Genomic DNA, 15,200 nt, shown 5'->3' with positions numbered 1-15,200 from the left:
CACACACTCTGTTGTTTTCATGTATACCTGAATTACTGTGCTTTTGCAGGTCTGGAGATGGGGCCGTATTCAAAGGCAGTGAAGATTGCATGTCCATGGGTGCATAGAGGGGATTGAAATGCAGGCAGATGTGTAAAAAACAAACACAAAACTCCTATATATATATATATATATATATATATATATATATATATATATATATATATATATATATATATATATATATATATATATATATATATATATATATATACATACACATACATTTGTGTTTTTTTTTTTTTTGTTCCTCATGTAGTTTCCTGATGTAGAGAGGGGCAGCACTCTAAAATTGACAGCACTGTAGAAAGCAATGGGGATGACTGGCTCAATGTTGAACAACCCCATGGGAGAGGAGGACTGATAGATGACTTCACAAAGGTGCTGCCGCTCCATTGTTTGGCTGCAGCTCAGCATGGAACAGGCTGTATAGCTTAAAGTGCACCTGTTGGTGCGTTCATTCATGGACCTCAGTATATGCTTTGTTTGGCTGATTGTGGTTTAGATAATTTTGTCACAGAACCAGGACATGCATACTGTAAATGAGTATCAGAAAAGTGTAAATTACTGCTATAGTTTTTTGACAATGACTAAGAATCATTGAAGCCAATGGATGATCGTGATATCCAAGCAATTCCCTAGACAAGGTCAGCCTTGGCAGCTTTACCTGTATGGCGGGCTAGGGGTGATTATAGATTGGCTAAAAACTTTTAACACACTAAAGGTGGAAGATAAGGCACAGTGTTAGTTGGATCTCTACAGTATCAGTTTAGTGTTTTAAGGCCCCTTTCACACATGCGGACCATTCAGATCCGCCTGTCAGTTTTTCAGGCGGATCTGAACGGATGCCCCATGCATCTCTATGGGGCAGTGGATGTCCGCTGACATCCCCATCCTGTCCACGAAAATAGGGTTTCCATCCGTCGATTGGATGAGAACGGACAGGTGGTTCGTTCTCATCAGATTTCCCCATAGAGGAGAGTGGGCATCTGACACCTCCGTCTCCACACACAGAGCGGAGACAGAGCTGTCATCCGCCTGCTCAGCAGGGATCGGCGGATCGATCCCCTGCTAAGCAGAACGGCTCCGTTGAACTACACATCCCATGAGGCATTGTAAAACTGACATTCACAGACATGACTAGGCATGATGGGAATTGTAGTTCCTGAACAACAGGAGAGCCATAGTTTGAAGACCCCTGATCTATACGTTGAACACTCTTCCCCAGCATCAAAGTGCTTTTCAGTGTGATGTGGTGAAACGCAGCAAATGTGTTTCCGGGATCGCATCAGTGTGAACCAGGTCTGAGTGCTCGTCCTCGTTCAAAACGCGTACATGTGCGGTGTGCTTTCTCTCCCCTGTAACCGTAGTGTGAGTGTAGCTGCTGTAGCAGTAGAGCGAGCTTTGTGTTGCTGCGGCAGAGCGCAGGTGTGCAGGCTTTAAGGAAGAACGCTCGCTCCTGTAATACTGGCGACGAAGTACTCAACGTATGGCGAATCCAAACTAGGCAGGACAGAAGAATGCTAACAATGGAAATTTCCAAAACCGTCTTCAAGGTTGACTTTGTCAAAGCTGCATGGTGGTGTTTAACCTGCTTAGGCTCTTTGACCGCATCGTTCATTTTATTCAAAAGGTCAACCAAGTCTTTAAAGTAGAACTATTGTCAAATTATGAAACTGCATATAGAATATGGACAGCCCAAACCAGCAACACTGGGCTGTACTTTTTTTTTTTTTTTTTTTTTTTTTTTACTAAATCCCTTGAACATTTTGTAAATTCCTGTGGATCTTGCCATTATAACCAGTAGAACTGCTCTTCCTATGAGGTTACTCTTTTTTGCAGTGAAAATACAGCCGCATTTCCACTTTTGCTGCTGCTGTAGCTGCGGCGCTATTGATGGAACTTTAGTGAATTTCCACAACAACTCTGCTCTCAGCCCTTTGAATTGACTGTTCATTGGTCTGTATGCAAAAGCCGGGGAATAAAATGTAAAAGCTCTGCGGAGTCTCTTCTAACCCCCTCCAGCACTGGCTAGCAGAGTTCAGGAGAAAACTGACTTTCCAGCTGATTTTATCATTAAAATTGGCATTTTACGTGGCTGAATGTAATTTACCCATTTGCCTTGAAAATCTTGAGGCTACAAGCTCTAGATCAGGGATCTTCAAACCATGGCCCTCCAGCTGTTGCAGAACTACAAGTCCCCTGAGGCATTGAAAAACTCTTGACATTCACAGACATGGCTAGGCATGATGGGAATTGTAGTTCCTGAACAACTGGAGGGCCATAGTTTGAAGACCCCTGCTTTAGATGGACTTTTAAGCTTGGGTTTCACACTACTGTAATGCAGGAACCAGTGCGATTCCTGTGCGGGTTTGGCATCTCGTCTCCCCCGCAGGCAGTTCACACTGCACTCTGTGACCACTTCGGGTGTCAATACAAATTTGAAACCACCAGATCAGATCGCAGTGCGAACTGTCAACTCAGACAGGGATCGCATCGCATGGGTGTTCATAGTGGGGGGTAACGTTTCTGCAGCATTTTCGTGCGAACGGAATGCGGTGCGTATCCCACGCGATGTCTGTGTTTGCAATTGTGTGAACCCAGGCTAAAGCGGTATTAAACCGAAAATGTCATATTGCAGCTTACCATTCGATGTGGTGGCCGCATTTGTTTTTTTTTTTTTTTTACACTTCAAACCCCCCCCCCCCCCCCCGTAACACCTGATGATCTGGCCAGTAACACACCACCTGTATTGACGAGACCACTCTGGATGAATGAGCACAGCAGCATTGCCAGCCTGTGTGGGGGGGGGGGGGGTTAGTATTAAATGTATTGGCAGACTTAAATACTCTAAAAAATGTAAGCAAAACTCCAGCTAATACTTTATAATCGGTTACAGCAAAAAAGTTTTTTTTTTTTCCTTTTTGTGATAGTCTTTGCATAAAAGCTGATCATTTTAAGCACCCCTGCCAGTGTTATTTGGTTTCTTATCCATGTAAACTCATTCATTCTGCCGGAGAGCTTGTGCTTTTGAAAAGCAGCCTTATGGGCTTGATCACCAGATGAAAATGAAGAAAGCCTAAAAAAAAAATATATATATATATATTAGTAAGCTGAAATAAAATGTTTGCTGTTGGGTTAACACCCATTTAAAGTTTTTACCCATTTAGGCTGTTGATTGGTCAGTGAAACAAAGCCATTGATTTACTGGCCGTTGGTTGGGTTACAGGTCATCAAACCCTGTGCCAACTTTGTTTTGCTATCAGCGTGTCAAAAATTGAAAATTGGATTCATTCCACCTACACACGATCCCATGCTGACAAGATGTGTTCATTGTCAAATCTAGCAGAAAACCGACCCGAGTGTGTAAAGTAGCTGCAAATGGTCTGGTCATTGGTCCATAAGGAGCAACCACTTCTCTTGTAGGAGACAATCCTAGGCCTATGTGGACCTGAGATTGTCATTTGACCTTTTAAAAAGGAAAAGTGTTGTATAAAATTCTGTATCCGAATCTGATCAGAATTTTTGTTTTCATTTTGTGATTGCACTTTTCTGAAAGCTGGAGTCTTTATGCTATGGGTTTCACAATGTCATTGCCCTGCTTGCACAGCTTATTTATTGCACTTGTGCTTTGTAGCAGGTCTGTATTGCATGATAACTGAGCAAACTTTCCATGTCATTCTTGCTACTCAGGCATTTTTTTCAGTTTTATTTTCGTCTGTAAACAAGAGTGTGACAAACATCTGGTTTTGCAAGTCTTTACAGAAAAGCATTTTGAAGCTTACTAAATGCTGAGCAAAGCCACCTAAAGTCTTGCTGTAAGTTACAGGCACCGTTCCTGTCAAGATGTGTTCTCTCTTCCTGTGCTGGATGGTGATTTAGAGCAGGGGGTCTCCTAACAATTCAAACGGCCAGTTTACTGTTCTTCAGACTTTAGCGGGGCCGGATTGTGGCCAGTGGGGGTATAAAATCTCACGTTCAGGATCCATGAGAATATACATGTCGTCAGATTTGATGATCAGCAGGAGGAGTAGTGCCCCATCAATGGAAGAAATAGTTCCCCGTAGTAGGTGTCAGTGGGAGCCAGATAAAGACCAGCAACGGGCCAAAGTTTGGAGACCACTGATTTTAGAATCTTCACTTCCCAACTAATTTTTTTTATTTATTTTTTTTTAAACCTGGACATTATAGGGAGGTTCTCTTCTGTACAACTCGGATATCCACCCAAGGGATCCAGCATTGTCCTACTGAGATCCTCTTCTGTTTTGCGACTGCTCTGCCCTGCACCATTTGCCACTGATTGCATTTTTTTTTGCCCAAAACATTCCTCTCCTGAAATGGATTCTTCATTCAGGAGAGGGGCGTTTAACTGTTCCTAAACTTTACATGGGCACACAGGCTTTTGAGTTGAGTTCATGGGCTTTGGCAAAAAAAAAAAAAACGCCAAAAGCTCCCAAATTCACGTTTAGGAGCAGCAGTGTACATGAGGTCTAAACATGATTTAAAACAATGATCTTTTGACAAATAGATTAAAATGACAGCGTGTATTTGGCTTTGTGTGTTGATGGGATAGACCAGCGATGGGGAACCTTGGCACACCAGAGGTTTTGGAACTGCATTTCCCATGATGCTCCACTACACTGCAGAGTGCAAGCTCATCATGGGAAATGTAGTTCCAAAACATCTGGGGTGCCAAGGTTCGCCATCACTGGGATAGACGGTCCTAGAATACCCACATGTGCATCCCCTGCTTAGCCCATGCTGCTACAGCAGAGAAAATCTATTCTAAAGCCCCGTACACACGTACCGATTGTCGGCCGACCGATCGGCTGTTTTTTGTCCCCGGGCTGTCGTGTCCGCTGAAAAGTGCAAAAGACTGCACACTAATTTTGTCCGCCGACTGCAGAAGTGATGTCATGTGATGGTTAACTTTCCCTGTTTTTTCTTTTCTGAGCATGCCCAGTCTTGCAAATCTGCTGTCTGTCGGCCAAATTCTGTACTGACTGGCGAACAATCGGCCGTTCTGGTGTCGGCATACAAAAATTTTAATGCTTGCACGACAGATTCTGCGCTGTCGGAAGCATCATACTAACAAGCCGAAAATCGGCCGATTTCTTTTCGGCCGACAATCTGCACGTGTGTACGGGCCTTAAGTTTAAAGAACACAGGAGTTCGTAGATATAGAATCCATAAAGTTAGAAAGTTGAGTAACAACTGTAAATTATAGACCCCTTACCTACATGGCTACTGGAATATGTCCAGCTTGTAATAATTTAGCAGTTGTCTTCCTATATAACAGCTGTGCATGGCTACCAGTTAGCTTCTGACTTTACATTACGTTTTCAAAGTGTAACTGAACAAGCTGAAGGTAGAAGCCCATTGGGTTCTATGCACACCTGCTCCAGTTTGAGTAAATTCTGCATTTTGTGTACAGATTGTATGCAGCCATATCACAGAACGCTGCTGTGTTCAGAGGCAGAGTTTATCCAAATCTGAACAATGCAGTCTAGGCGGCCATAGGAATAGGTTATATTCAGCTATTTTAAATTGCAATAAAGCTTCGGGGGTTTACCAAAATAAAATGTAGTGCGGCGCAATCCTTTAAGATCTAAAACTCTTCTGATAGAGTAAAAAAAAAAAACAAACTGCTGCCTTTAGAACCATTCACTTCCTGCCCAGGACTACATGTCCCATGAGGCATTGCTCCTCACACATTCACAAGTTCTCAGACACTTATAGCTCAGTACACCATCCATGCATGTCAGAAGACAGTGCAGCACGCATACTGACATACTTGGCTGTGGGAGCGGCCAGCCTCCCTTGGCTCAGTACACCATCCATACATGTCAGAAGACAGTGCAGCACACCTACTGAGATACTTGGCTGCGGGAGCGCCCAGCCTCCCTTGGCTGCGGCCAGCCTCCCTTGGCTGCGGCCAGCCTCCCTTGGCTGCGGCCAGCCTCCCTTGGCTGCGGCCAGCCTCCCTTGGCTGCGGCCAGCCTCCCTTGGCTGCGGCCAGCCTCCCTTGGCTTTCAATAGGGCTGTTTTCCGCAGCCATTTGCCAGGAACCCCTGCTGGGGTTACTGGTCGGGTTAGCGGGTGAAAATGGGTATTTAGGTAGTGCTAAACTACAATTTAGGACATTTTTAGTTTTAAGATTTCAGTTGCTTATCCAGTACAAGCATGCAGCTACTGCACAGGAGGCGACTCTTGTAAAGTAATGAAGCGTTTTGTGCAATGTAACAGCCAGGCAGTGAGAATTTTAAAAAGGAATGGCAACCGGCATATTTTGCCTGCTTAGGTTTTCTATAAGAGTACCTGTAGACTGGAACACCTCAGCTGCTGCCAAAATAGGAATTGGGTTTCCCAAGCATTTGGTACTGCCTTGGCATAAAAAGCTGAAACTGCTGATTAGACCCCCCCTTTTTTTTTTATTGGAAATGGAACTGCTCCCTCCCCCCCCCCCCCACCCCCACCTCCCGTTCTGTGACCTGCTCCATATCCAGTCTATTTCAGGTTTGTAGAGCAGAGCACTATAAAATATTTTATGCGAGATTTTTTTTTTTTTTTTTTCCCCCCCTCCCTTTTTATATTTAAAAAAAAAAAAAAGTCAGGTATTCCCCCCCCACTCACAGTAATTTGCTGACGCTGCCTAAAACTGCACACACAGGCAATGCACTGGGTTAGCTGGTGTGTATATATACTGTAGCTATATGCACTGCAGGCAGTACTATATACAGTTACTGGAAAGTCTTTATTCTACCAGCAGAAGATTATAAATATGTAATGTTTATGGTGTCAAACACAAATGCCTCTTGATGTTCTGTTAAAGAACTAGTCTCTCTGCAGGCGACAGAATGCATATGTAGCACTTTGTTCATTTTTCTGGCTTGACTCATTGCGTAGATAATGTGGTCGACAGCGGTTCCTCCTCCACTTTCCAATCACACATGTAGGAAGGAGACACACTTTGAACTATGATAACAAGCCCTTCCTGGAGACAAACCCTTTCACTAGGTATATTGGGGGGGGGGGGGGGGGGGGCGGGCATGTCTGTTGCCCACTTTTACACTTATTAATTGGTTACTATGACGCAGGTGGCCCCTTGGTTACTAGGATGTAGGTGGCCAGCTGCACCATTACCAATGACCGTGCCACAGGGCTGCCTGCACCCTAGCAACGAAAAAATGAGGCAGAAGTTAGCTGTGTCCTAGTAACATCAGATGCTATTAGTGTCCGCTCTGATTAGCAGTAATCCCTAATGCCTCGTACACACTGCTAGTCCCCCCCCCCCCCCCGGTTCAACCCAGTGGGCTGAACGAAAATATAAAATTAAAGACCGGTCAGATCGAAGCTGCTGTACCAACAGTCCGATATTAGTACAGCGATCTCCCCTGCTGTCCATGTTTAGTGGCACACAAGCAGTTCTTTCCCTTTTCTCTGTAGGAAAAGAGGGGAGATCAATACCTGAGAGCAACTGACTCCCAATGATCTCCTATCTATCTTACTATGGTGTGCAGGGCTCCAACTAATATAGATATATTTTGGGTAATTCTGTGAGCAGTTGAATATATTTAAAGGGTAACTTCACTTTCTTAGGAAATAAAATCTATATAGTGTATAGAATTGCAGCACAAGTCAAAATGATCTTTCCTTTTAAATCGGCAGCACTGAAATTTTCTGTAAAATGCAATACAGCTACTTGGAGGCATTCTGTACACAGATGGTGTACAGTAACCCCCCCCCCCCCCCCACCCTTCCAGAAATTTAATTTCCTGCTTGTGTTGATTGGCTCACTGATTTTCCCAGAAAGTTGCTCTGAAATTCATATCCGATTTTGGGCATCCCCTGCAACAGAAATGATTTTTGGTGTGATACTTGCCAAAGAAATTACATCTAAAGGGATCCAGACCCTGCAGTTTTCCTCATTAGAATCCTGCAGGTGCAGCAGATGGAAGTATAAAAGCACTCCCATTAGATTCAGTCTTCACATGGGCACAAATGGGTATTTCTTCAGAAGAACGGAAGGTAGGAAACAAAGTTTGTTAAAATCCTTGCAATGTGCATCACCCAGAGATGAATGTTTTTTTTTTTTCCTCAACAAAAATTGTGTTACTCTTTAAAGCCCTTGTAAGTAAAATGGTTCCCCCCCCCCCTTGGGTTTTGTTCACATAGGGCAGTTTTATGCCATGGCCCTTGCAGTGCCCTGTTTGTATTGACGCCCAGGGTGTATTTCGGGCCATGCACTTGCTGCATGGATGTTACATAGTCAGCTGCTTTGTCCGTGCAGCAGCTGCATCCCAATAGACTATGTGACTGCTGGCATAGGGATGCATGCCACAGCTGTACTTCCCTGTGCTGGTAAACACTGCCATGCACGGGGCATGGATTAGATCAGTGGTCACCAGCCTTTTGGACCTCATGGACCACTAAACTCACAATTTTGAATCCTGCGTACCATTAACATAAAGTTTACATGCCTTATACACAATACTCTGGCTCTCTGCATCACACTGCTGCCTTACACACACTCCTTATTGAATCTCCCCTTATTTACCCATGCTTGAGCTCTGTGCTTACACCCACAGTCTGTTATCAGCACTGCCATTAAAAGTCCCCTCCTTCACCCTCCGCTCTCTGCACTACTCCTGGCGCCTCCCTCTGAGTTCACAGGAACCAGGATTACAGAGGAGGCAATGGCGGTTATCAGTGCACACTGACAGTATTGACAATGCGCATTGAGAACATTGGGCGTTCTACATCTGCCACAATGTTTATTTGCAGTAGAACCACTGGGGCGCACCAACATTTTCTCTGACCACTGGTTGGCGACTGCTGGATTAGATCACCCCATGTGGGTGATGCCTTGAAGAGTGCAGGCACAGCCCAACTGGAAGGGATCACTTTTTTTTTCCTGGCTGGAATTGAGCTTTAAATGATTTTTAATACATTACAAAGGTATTCTTGGAGTGTCTTCCATTGCTTGTTATGTTGGTGTTAGGAAAGTCCTTTCAGTACTAAAGGGATGTTTTCAAGGACAGGTGACTGTTTATGGAAGAGGATGATTGCATCATTTCAATAATGATATAAAAATCTCAATGTGGCGCTCAGGTGATTGTAATGAAAAAACATCTGCATGAAAGAATAGCCAGGAAGGGACACAACCATTTAGAAGAAATAAACTTGTCGTCTATCATTTTGAAGACCTGCAATCCTGTGCAATGGCCTAAACACGTTTTAGCAGATAGTCTTGAAGAAACGTTCGATGTTGTATTCTGTATCATAAAGACCATGGGGTATTCTCAGAAATGTTAATCAGCTGTACAAGCTGTGGTAATGCATAAATGGTTTTATTTAGGCTGCACTTAAGTGTTAATTGCTTAAGTTGAAGGCACTTTGCTACTCAGTAGGGTGGGCACACAGGACCAGACGTAGGGCGATCGTTGTAAGACCTCCTGGTGCTCCTCCACATTCACTGACCAGATTTAAAGGGTAACTCCACTTTCGTAGGGGGGAAAAAATCAGCAAAGAAAGAAAAGCAATATAGTGTATACAATTGTGACACAAATCATATTGTAATTGAATGTTAAACATTACCTTACCTTTTTTAATCTGCCGCTGTTGTAATTTTCTGAAAATGCAATATGGCTGCCTGGAGCTGTTCTGTACACAGAATGTATACTGACCACACCCCCAGAAACATCATTTCCTGCTTGTGTAATTGGCTCACCAATTTTCCAGAAGTCTGCCTGAGATGCAAGTCAGATTTCTGGCATCCCCTGCAACAAAAATGTCATTTTTGGTGAGATACTCCCAATAGGAACATGTCTAAAGGGATGCAGACCCAGCAGATTTACTCATTATAGCCCTTCAGGTGCACAGCTTAGAAGTATGAAACCACTCCTATTTGAACCACTCAGCACAGAGGAGTAAACAATGATTTCTTCAGAATAAGGCCCATTTCACTCTGGCCATCCGATCCGCCTGTCAGTTTTTCAGGCGGACCTGATCGGATGCTCCATGCATCCCTGTGGGGCAGCGGGTGTCAGCGGAGACATCTCTGCTGACACCCGCTGCTATCCGATCCTGTCCGTGAAATCCGGACGCATAGAAATCCTATTTTCCATCTGTCTGGAGGATCGGATGAGAACGGACAGGCGGTCCCTTGTTGGACAGGCGGTCCCTTGTTGGACAGGCGGTCCCTTGTTGGACAGGCGGTCCCTTGTCGGACAGGCGGTCCCTTGTCGGACAGGCGGTCCCTTGTCGGACAGGCGGTCCCTTGTCGGACAGGCGGTCCCTTGTCGGACAGGCGGTCCCTTGTCGGACAGGCGGTCCCTTGTCGGACAGGCGGTCCCTTGTCGGACAGGCGGTCCCTTGTCGGACAGGCGGTCCCTTGTCGGACAGGCGGTCCCTTGTCGGACAGGCGGTCCCTTCTCATCCAATCTCCCCATAGGGGACAGCGGGGACCTGACAGCTCCACATGCAGAGACGGAGCGGTCACCCGCCTGCTCAGTGGGGATCGGTGGATCGATCCCCCGCTGAGCAGAACGGACTCCGGGCGGTGCGCCTGTGTGAAAGAGGCCTAACAAAATGTAGGAATCTGCAGCAAAGTTCATTAAAATCCCTGCAATAGACAGAGATCACCCAGAGGGGAATGTTTTTTTTTTTTTTTTCCTTCAACAAAAGTGGAGTTGCCCTTTAAACTTTCCTCCTGCAAATGTCATTTTACTGTGAAGGTTTGAATCTTGATTGGTTGCTATGGGTCAACACCAGCTGATCTTCCACCACTGACAACTCAGCTGCAGTAGCATAGTAAGAATAGAAGGACTGATTTCTATGTTTTTTAGCCTTCTCTGGTGATCTTCCTTCACATGGCACATTCACCTTGAAGCTGCTTCCTCCTCAAGGTGTCGCATCTAATCCTTTGCTTTCCCTCCTGTGCTTTTTGTGCTGTGTTGGAAGCTCAGTCTCAGTGGGATTTGCTGACCTTTCACGTCCAAGCTGATCTGCAGCATTCCTTGGCGATGGAACTTTTAACATGCTGAGCTGCTCCTCTATCAGGGAAATAAAACACCTGTGCACAAATAAAAAAACTTTTTTTCATTGCTGATTCCCCCTGCAAATCCCCCCTCCCAAACCAGCACCGGTCGCACTTCATCTCTGCGTCTTATCCCATCCAGGTGTTTTTCCTGCCAGTTTTATGGCCCTCACCTGCTAGCTGTCAGTATCCACAGCCTTAACTCCTCTGCTGCTGGGGGCTGTAGCCCTTGTAAACAATTTCTATAGTAGATTTTTTTTTCTATAGGCAGATTTAGACACTGCATGTTTTTTTTTTTTTTTCCTTCTGTATATTTCAATCCCACACACTGCCTTGTGATATGAAAACGTTTGAGTATGTCTTGGTAGTAGGAGAGAATCTGTGGAAGGGAGGGTGTGACATTGCCGGAGAGAACCTTAATATGTAATAATTCACAAGACACCACCAGTCGCCACGTTAATGCTGGGTAATGTGTGAAGTAAAACTGATATTCATGTCTGTTTATGGGAGGCTCTTGCTGTTTATACATAGTCTGGCCTTATAAACTGCATAGTGATGCTCCAATTGAGTATTATGATGGGTATTTTTTTTTCTTCTTTGTAGTAATCTGTTCTTTTCTTCTTTTCAGCAGTCGGCCCGAGGACACTGGGAGAAGCTATTACTGGGACCTCACGGCCACAGGCCAGTCTAAAGGCAAGTAATAGAGATATGTTTTGTGTGTATAGATATATATAGACAGCCCATCCATAAATATATAGATTTTATGTTTAAAGGTGCTAAGAACCTTAGAACAGGTTAATACAACGTCTTCTCCTTCTGGAATAAGACGTTCTGTCTAATTGAGCTGAACTGATGGTTGTGAATCCTCTGTGGGAAGATTTGGGGTCAATAGCTTTCTCCGGCCACACCAAGGTGTCTGATAAATCGTAGCGCCTCCTGGGGATGGGATGAAGGAGGCAGCCCAGCCGCATCTGCCATTAGCGCAGGCTTGACTAGCTGTGATGCAAATCTGGCTATTGATTGAGAGAGAGCCCAGAGGTGAGGACGTGTTCGCCTTGTTACTGCCGGGAGCCTTGCAGCAGAGTGCCAGCTGTGGACAGAAGGGAGGGGAGATCAATACAGCGCTAGTGATTTGCTGGGTAGACTAGCAGACAGAAGGAATATCTCTGTGCTGTTCAGGAAGGAAAAACCTTTAAATGTAGCCTGGTGACTGGACACATTTCCACAAATGTATATACACACAGATCAGGGCCTGCTTCTAGTTAAACTGTTTTTTGTTGGATTGGATGGTGCAGACTTATAAGTGCAACATGCAAAATATCTATTGAGGAACATAAATCATTTCTTGGTTAAAGATGAGTTGGGATCAGTACTTTTATCACTTGCAACTGCAACCCATGAAAGCATTCCAATAGGGGCACCACAGGTTTCAGTCTTCCCAGCATGCAGCATTGCAGATTTTTGTTGATCAGGAAGTCACTCCTGGTTGCCACTCCCTGGGTTGAGGTGGCACTTTTCAGTGATGGGATGCTTATTCCGCACTTTAGTCTAATGCCTCGTACACACGCATCGATTATTGGTCGTGAATTTTTGGCCAACGTCCGATCGGCCAATTTTCGGCTTGTTAGTATGATGCTTCCGACAACCGACTCCGACTTTTCGGCTGAATAAAATCTGGTGTGCAGGCTATGAAATTTTTGTTGGCTGTCGCCACAACAGTCGATTTTCCGTCAGTCAGTACAGATTTCGGCAGACAAAAATCTGATGAGCAAGACTGGGCATGCTCAGAGAAGAAAAAACACATGGAAAGTAAACCAGCACATGACATCACTTCTGAAGTTGGTTGTTGTTGGCCGAGAAAATTTGTGTGCAGTCTAGAGCACATTTCAACCAACACAACACTGGACAAAAGTCGGCCGATCGGTCGGCCGATAATCATTGCGTGTGTACGAGGCATTAGGCCGGCCAATACATGGTTGGAATCTCCTGCTGAACCAGCTTAAATTCGAACCATTAATGGGCAAGCTGAGTGTACCAAGTTGATTGATCATCTTGAGTACAACCAGCCTGACGGATTCCCTTGCGATTATCGCAACAGCCACTAGGGGTAATCACAGTCTTCTCCCGGTGGGGGCGGCTTGCCCAGACCTGTGGTTGTAGGAAATAAATTTGCTCTGTGTATGGGCCTGACTTAATCTCCCAACAGCGCCTTTTAATGCCCGTTGGGAACTGCTGTATTGCACAGTATCTAGTCGTGGTCATGCTGCAACCTGCAGTTCTTGGCTGGCTATATACTTACTACTGGTCTTTCTGCATGTGCTGCTTGGACAATTTTTTAAGACTGGTAAAACTTAAACCTGCTAGAATTTAGTAGGATTGTTCTCAATACTGTGGAATGAGCAAGCAAAACCCTGGGATCCAAGTAACAGGTTACAGCTTGCAGCCAGCTATCCAGTGTTTATAGCTGTTTCTGTAGTGAACTTGCCAATAAAAGATTGGATTTTAAACTGTGTGTGCATATTTATGGCTTGATCTAATTTGTATAGTGTGAAGGGTTAGCAGATAGTCTTTAAATATTTCTTTAGCATGCGTTAGCCTTTATTTTACAATGTTTGCTAAAAAGCTGGCCCCCAATGAAGGGTTTAAAAAACTGAATTGTGCAAGCACTACACTGTGGCAACATGCACATGTGGAAACCAGTTAAAAAAAAGTGCCCATTGGGGCCACACCTGCTCAGTTTCACTACCAAGCATGTCTAAATCAGGAAAAATAAATACACATCCCATGATGCACTAGGAGGTTCTTCTGTGTTGTGAGCAGTTATTGGCATTAAACAGGAGGAGTTGACATGGCTGGAAACTTTAAAGGTGTTGGGTACTTAATTTACTCTAATGGGCCATACACACTATAAGATTTTCTGAAGACTTTTTCCTTTAGATTTACCAAAACCATATAATATGAGGTCAAACCTAAACACTTTCAATTTGTATGCAATCTGGCAGGCCCTTGCACTACATAGAAAAGGTAAATCTGAAGGAAATCTAACCACAAAAGTTGGATAGTGTGTATCCAGCTTTAGGCCCCTTTCACACGGCCTTTCCGGTCCGTCAGGTTTTTTTAGGTGGACCTGTGTGGATGCTCCATGCAGCCTTATTCAGCAGCAGATGTCAGCGGAGACATGTCCACTGAAACCCGCTGCGATCCGATCCTTTCTGTGAAATCCAGACGGACAGAAACACTATTTTTCATCTGTCTTGAGGATCGGATAACCTCGAATGAACATGGACAGGCAGTCCGTTTTTCATCCGATCTGACAGATCCGTCTCTGCAAAGTAGGCGGGGACAGAGTGGTCATCCGCTTGCTCAGCGGGGATTGGCGGATCGATCCCCGCTGAGCAAAACGGAGTCCGCCGGGCGCACCATCCGTGTGAAATGGGCCTTTAGGAAAGGAAATGCACACTTTGACACTTCAGTGTTCAGAAATGGTGGCGGCACCTATCATTAGAACCATAAATCTCAAAGTATTCAGCAACCCAACTGGAAAGAGATGGCGGTACAGCCCTCCTAAGATCGGGGAAATAAAGCACAGGGCACAGACACCTGGCGCATTATCTTTAACCCTTAAGAGTATAAGAAAACATAAAATACTCACAAGTCAAGTGAGCTGAAAACATAGATGCACAAAGCATAAAATCTGGAAGATCGCTTTCCAACTCTACCTGCCAGCTTATACGTTTCGGGGAACTAGTCCCCTTCCTCAGAGCTAAAGCTCATACCCTTAATAAAGTGTTAAAGCTAATGCGCTAGCCGTGTGCACCCTTTGTGTGTTGCATTTTACCTTTTTATGCACTTATAAAAGGCTGACACGCGGTCAAAATCAGAAATTGACTTTAGCTTTGCTTTACCTGCTGTAAAATCTAAGAGGCCTGTAACAGGTAGGATGAGGTCTTGGCTCCCACGCTCTTTTCAGCGCACAACTTCACTGCGTAACCAATGCATCATGGCCTGCCTTGGTATAAGGGTGCCAAGTATGTTACCTTATTTTATCCTGAGATAGAGGTGGAAGTTTCCAGTATTGCATCCCGCTGCTATATTTAATCTTTGCCCGTTACCTGTTGGCCTC

General features: G+C 44.7%; 1 protein-coding gene across 2 annotated transcripts in view; it reads left to right on the top strand.

Annotated features, from left to right (window-relative positions):
* SETD5 (SET domain containing 5) overlaps positions 1–15,200 on the top strand; it is a 181,519-nt gene that overhangs the window by 72,654 nt on the left and 93,665 nt on the right. For both annotated transcript variants that reach the window (XM_082265992.1, XM_082265991.1), the window contains exon 2: positions 11,706–11,770. The gene's annotated coding sequence lies outside the window, so the exon portion shown is untranslated. The remainder of the gene's footprint in view (positions 1–11,705; positions 11,771–15,200) is intronic.

The sequence above is a fragment of the Pelophylax lessonae genome (assembly GCF_965119305.1).
Source record: "Pelophylax lessonae genome assembly, chromosome: 8".
In the NCBI taxonomy this organism is placed as follows: domain Eukaryota; kingdom Metazoa; phylum Chordata; class Amphibia; order Anura; family Ranidae; genus Pelophylax; species Pelophylax lessonae.
This window is presented reverse-complemented; position numbering and strand designations above follow the sequence as displayed.